Source organism: Chroicocephalus ridibundus, chromosome 1, assembly GCF_963924245.1.
Source record: "Chroicocephalus ridibundus chromosome 1, bChrRid1.1, whole genome shotgun sequence".
Taxonomy (NCBI): domain Eukaryota; kingdom Metazoa; phylum Chordata; class Aves; order Charadriiformes; family Laridae; genus Chroicocephalus; species Chroicocephalus ridibundus.
This window is the reverse complement of record NC_086284.1, coordinates 155,726,622-155,732,621: the sequence shown is the minus strand read 5'-3', so window position 1 is coordinate 155,732,621 and position 6,000 is coordinate 155,726,622.

Below are 6,000 nucleotides of genomic sequence, written 5' to 3'. Positions count from 1 at the left end.
CGGTATAAAAGCTAGACAAAAACAGTGAGGAATCAGGACCCTATTCTCTTTATTAACAGATCAGTTTTTATCTGAAAACAAAGACTGAATGTTTTCTACTTTGCATATTTTAAATTATCTCTACCAAAAAAGGGAGAAATGTCTATTTCCAAGACCTATACACACTATTCATTATGTCTGGAAAGAGAGGACAGGCTTAGTTCATTAAAAAGTTGTTAAATTTTTTATTAGACCCTGGCTAGTTAATCCATAAAAATGAACAAACCGCTTCTTCTCAAAGTTTAATAGCTTGCTTACATCGTGCTGTGAAATACATAAGAATGTGCACAAGAGACAGCTCAAGTTTTGAAAAGTTTTATCTTTTCATATAGTTGCTTATCATATGAAACAGATGTAAATATGTAGTAGTCTTGTTTAAGACACAGGAGTGTCTTCAATGAATATCTTGCATTATGTTTAGTGTCTTTTATACTTTATTTTGATCTATGATTTGATCTGAGTGCCCTCTACTGAAAAGTAAGATGAAGTGATTAATTATTTAGTACCCAAAGATATAATGCCTGCAAAACACTTAGGCAGTTGTATGTTATTAAAGGATATATGTATTGATATACGAATGGCCTTAGAGCAAATCTACTATTTCAAAGATAAGTGCATTATGCATATGTGTAAATATATATTAAAAAATGGTGTGTTTGTTCCTTCTGCTTCCGATTTTCTGAAACTACGTTTTTTTAATGATCTAGGGTTATATAACAGCAGAAATCCAGTGCATTTGTTGAGTAACAGATATCTCCTGAGAGCCTGTTCCAATACCCCGGAAGTCAGTAAGAATCTTTTCATTAGTTCAAGTGTCTTTGGATTGGTCCTAAGTAGGTATTGTACAATATGAACCAGTTACACAGGCAGCTTCGGAAGGGTTCTGCTCCTGTAGGACAATAATAAATTAGAGAAAGCAAAAGCAGAGGGTGTTTGAAATTTGGACGCTGAGAAACCAGTTATAGATGCATATATGTATTTTATATGTATATATATTAAAAATATGCATATAACTCTCACTACAACAGTTAAAATGAGATGTCCATCTTGAATGATAATTGAATTCTTACTGTTCAACAAGTTTCCCATAAATCATGGTTCTAAACATGGTTCCCATCTTGGTTCTACTCAATTGAGATTAAACAAAATTCATACTTTAAAGTGCTGTATTATTGTCATTTTTAGTGTTGAATGCGTCATTGTGTATAGTATTTTAACTAGTACTAAAAAAAAACCCTAATCAAAACTGTAGACATACACCCTGTTTTATTGGGATAGTATAAACGTGCATTCCATTCTGTGTTTCAAAGGAATCAGATCATCTCTGATGAGGCCTAACATTGCTCCCAGCCAAAGGACATACAGATCTTTTGGTTGAGATGATTGATAAAAACAGCAAATTATGATGCTTCCTCAGCATACTGTTTGCTAAGTGCGTGTAAAAGTGAAAGCTATCTGGTACTGCCAAGAAAATGAATGAGCTAGAGATCCCCTGCCAATAGAATGTAACCCCAAACTCCCTCCATCATACTGTAATAGATATGAGGTTTCACCAGCTCTTGAATCAAAACTAAGTGCCTCTGAACTTTATTGGCCAAGTTCACTAATTCCCCCTGTACTCAGTGCAGTGTTCGCTAGTACACTGGTGTCAATATCAGCCTCCTGCTCTAGCCTGCCTTTCTACTTTTTTTCCTGTCTTATAATTACCTTTTAAGCAAAGTTTGCTGCTTATTTTGATGTTTTGGGTTTTTTACTAGTCAGAGCAGGCACAACTTTAAGCATTCATTTATCTTTTATTTCTCCAGCTTACCTACCTTTTCTTTGATTGTATCTTTTCAAATGTTTCTGTTTGGTTCCCCTGAAGAACCTCTTCTGGTTTGTAATTCTCATCACTCCAGTAGCTGACTGACTACAACTCATATTCATGCCAGTCCTTCTTCTGTTTTATGCGTTATTTTCATCAGATTTGTTCACTAAATATCATGTAAACATTGTGCACTGCAAGTTTTTCTAAATGTTTTATAATATATTCCTTAGATGTTAGTCTCCATTACGTCTGCATGCTGATTTTCCTATAGAAAACACTTTCATTTCATGAGTTTCACTATCACTTCCATAAAAAATACCAGTATAAAATGATTAGTTCACTAGCTACCAGTCTTACTGACCTCTCTAATGAGCTCGGATTACCTTGCTAATTAGAAATTATATACTGTCTTCTTATTTATGATGTGGAAAAATTTCTACAAAGATAATTACTATTTAGGTTTGTTCCTCATAGGCAACATGTATAACATATATACAAGTGCATTTAAAAGTGTGCAGACACACACATTTATTTTATTCTTTTATTAAGGGTGTTCCAGTCCAGCCTGTTCCGGTTCATTCTTTGAACAGATTTGCCACTTCTTAGAGGGCACATAGAATCTTAGAATCATAGAATCGTTTGGGCTGAAAGGGACCTTAAAGATCATCTAGTTCCAACCCCCCCGCCATGGGCAGGGACACCTCCCACTAGACCAGGCTGCTCAAAGCCCCATCCAGCCTGGCCTTGAACACTGCCAGGGATGGGGCATCCACAGCTTCCCTGGGCAACCTGTTCCAGTGCCTCACCGCCCTCACAGTAAAGAATTTCTTTCTAATATCTAATCTAAATCTACCCTCTTTCAGTCTGAAACCATTACCCCTTGTCCTATCATAAGACTCCCTGATAAAAGAGTCCCTCCCCATCTTTCCTGTAGGCCCCCTTTAGGTACAAACCTATACTCATAAGTAATTCTGCATAACCAGCACAGCAATACCAGCTGGATCCATCAATATGCTTTGTGGGTCAGTCCTCATCTTCAGTCCAAACTCTGCTGTCATTCAGGCAGCTTAGCAGACTAAGGAATTTCTGGTTCTTCCTAATTGCTCTAACACACGGTCATGCAACACCTAGAATATGTGGGTTCAGGGAAAAGAACATACTCCCAAAGAAGGCAGTTCCCCTTAGTGAGCAAGGGTTGTAATTGCAAAGCCGCCATATAAACAGTGGGCCCTCTACACATCTCAAGAGCTGCCGGTTGGAACATGTGCTACCCACGTGTGCCCATGCATGTGCAGGAAATCTATTGCTTTTTGACTGTTAGGCTCATGAGGCCTGCATGAATCAACTGTCATGGCGCAGACAGCTAGTCATTGCCTGGGAGCTTTAGAAAGTATGTGGTCTCGGTCATGTTTTGTAAGACATCAAACCTTGCTCCTATGATAGAACTATCACAGTATGCTTTCTCTTACATTAGATCACTCAAGCAACTGAGAAAGGAGAGTGTCTGTTCCCTGGTGAGGATGGGCAGTATGCAAATACCATATCAGTACTTAATAACCTACTTGCTATAGCAATCTTACGACCCACAATGGAGCCTCTGCATATTCTTTTGAGTCCCAGTCACACCCTCCAGAACTGAGGCATGGTTGCTCCGGAGGAAGGGAATCTAGGCAGGGAAAACATACTTTTTTTAGTCTTCCCTCCCAAATCAGTCCCATTCCCAACCCATTCCCAGCCCTACCACCAAGCAGCTATTCTTATGTCTTTCTATGGCAATCTGCCAAAGCAGACACTGTGTGCAGGAGGTCCATAGAAATGTTCTGACTCCGCAGAAGATGAGTAGCTGAAGGAGGAGATAATCTTGGTCTGTGGCTTCCATCACAGATGATCTTCATCAGGCAACAAATCCAAGCACCCCCATGAGACCAGACTGTGTGAGGAACTAGGAAGATTTCCCCAGAACCTCTTGGTTCTGTAGTTTCATGGTGTACTGCAACATCTTGATGCTTTCTACAGGTGCCATTATCTTAGAAGGCTGAAATTCTAAATCACAACACTGGACTCAGTGTCCTGCACTGGGATTCACGTGCCTGTCTGAGCTGGTCATCCCTTCACAGTCAATGGAGAAGAATAAGTATGCTAAGGGACAAATTTATCTCATCTTAGGCTAAACAAGGAAGAGGCCTCAGATAAATCACAGTACAGTACCCACTTCTGACCATAAGCTATAAATGGATGACAGCTGAGATACATGCATCTACACCATACATATCTGAATGTAGGTAAGATGAATCCTAAATTCTTCTATGACAATAGGCCTAGGTCTTAAGCATTCGTGAGCTGTGATTTCTAGCTGATCTTCAGCTGATGGACTGGCACAATGGAGTCACAATCTTTAATGTATTTTAAAAAAGCTTTTAGGCTGCTCTGAAATAGAGCAAAACCTTAAAACCTCAAAACCTCAAAACCTCATCAAAACTGGAATATAGTACCAGCCTCATAACCAGACCTACAAACAGATTCTTTGTGGGCTTCTTCCTATTAAATCAAATGATGACTGCTAGATATGGAGAAGAGTTTGACCATATTTTTATCTTTACTGGGAGGAGAAATTATGTCTACACTGACAGGCTCAGAACTTGTGTAAAAAGCTTTTAAGTTTACAAAAAAGGCTTGTTTTTAAGTTTTTCTCCTTTTGCTTTTAAACCTACATTTTTAAAGTTCGTGTTCTCAGATTTTTCTCCCTAAGGGCATCGACTGTTAAGAAAGGAACACTCAATGTTCACAGCCATTTGGCGGTGATTCTACCCTAAAATGGTGGCTTGATTTCTGAATTTTACAGTGGAAGGGAGGATCCTGTAATTAGAGTACTCCAGACATTTCTTCTTGGTCAGTTAATATATGGCTAATTCAAATCATCATTATATTATTTTATCATTATATTTATTGGCTTTGAGTGTATGCTTTGTAAACCTTTTGGGAAAAGTTCACTTTTTAAGAGAATAAGTACTTGTAACAACTAATTCTTAAAAAATCTTGGACTGCCATTTTGCAGGTATAGATTTTCTTAAGGGACTTTGAGATGGTAAAGCATCCTCTACAACTCTGTCACATGCCTTCTCAGATACGTATTTTGTGAATTAAATACATATTGTGACACCTTTCTGTAAGGACACAGAGACCAAATATCAAGAGAAACTGCCTGTGAAAGTTAATGAACCACATGTCTTAGAGACTCAGATGTACTAGCAAGAATGTTTGGCTCTGCTCCCACCCCTTTAACTTTGTGCTTCACCAGAAGTTATTTATTTAAATACTGTTCATACATATACACAATGATTGAATGACAAGTTAGAAATCCTGATATGAAATCTTGATAAGAATATTCATGACTCAGCCACATTTGAAACAAGTTAGTTTACATGCTTCACTTGTTAATATGGGTATGCTGTCTAATATCCTGATCCATTCCTACATTTGTGTATACATCACAGGACCCCTATTGGTGTGGTGGGACAATATAATTGTGTATTCAAAACAGTTGAAAAAACAATATTTCTTTTATATTAATGAAAAAAAAAGATACATAGTGCACTTAAAATAAAATAGCCCTGATACAGCTTTCACAATTATTTATAGCTGTGACCTCTAAGCAGGTTCTGCTGCTGTCACTTTCCTCAATGCTCACACACTAGATCAAGAAATTAGTGATATGATAATTCAAGATGCTTAACCAGAGTTTGGGGTGGCGTGGAGGGAATCAGCATCCTGGCATTTATGTATGCCATTTGCAAACCCGCAACTATTGCATGAGGAGGAGACCACCAGGAAATCCGACTTCCCTCAGCACAAGTGAAAGGGAAAAGACAACTCGCCAAAGAGGTGCAGCACATTTCTTCCAGTGCATCAGACTTACCCATTTTGTCAGTCAGTGCTGGAGGAAAAACTGATACCATGGCCCTGTGTGCTCTCTTCCCATCCCTTCTGGGAAGCCATGAACACTGCTAGCCCCCATCCCTGCCAAATTCTTCGGTCAGTAGGGTCAGTAGCAACTGCACTCTGCTTGCTAATGAAAGACCCCATAAACAGGTCTCTGCATGGCGCTAACACACTGTCTTTGAGCATTGTTTCCGGCTTATTCCCCTGACTGTAAA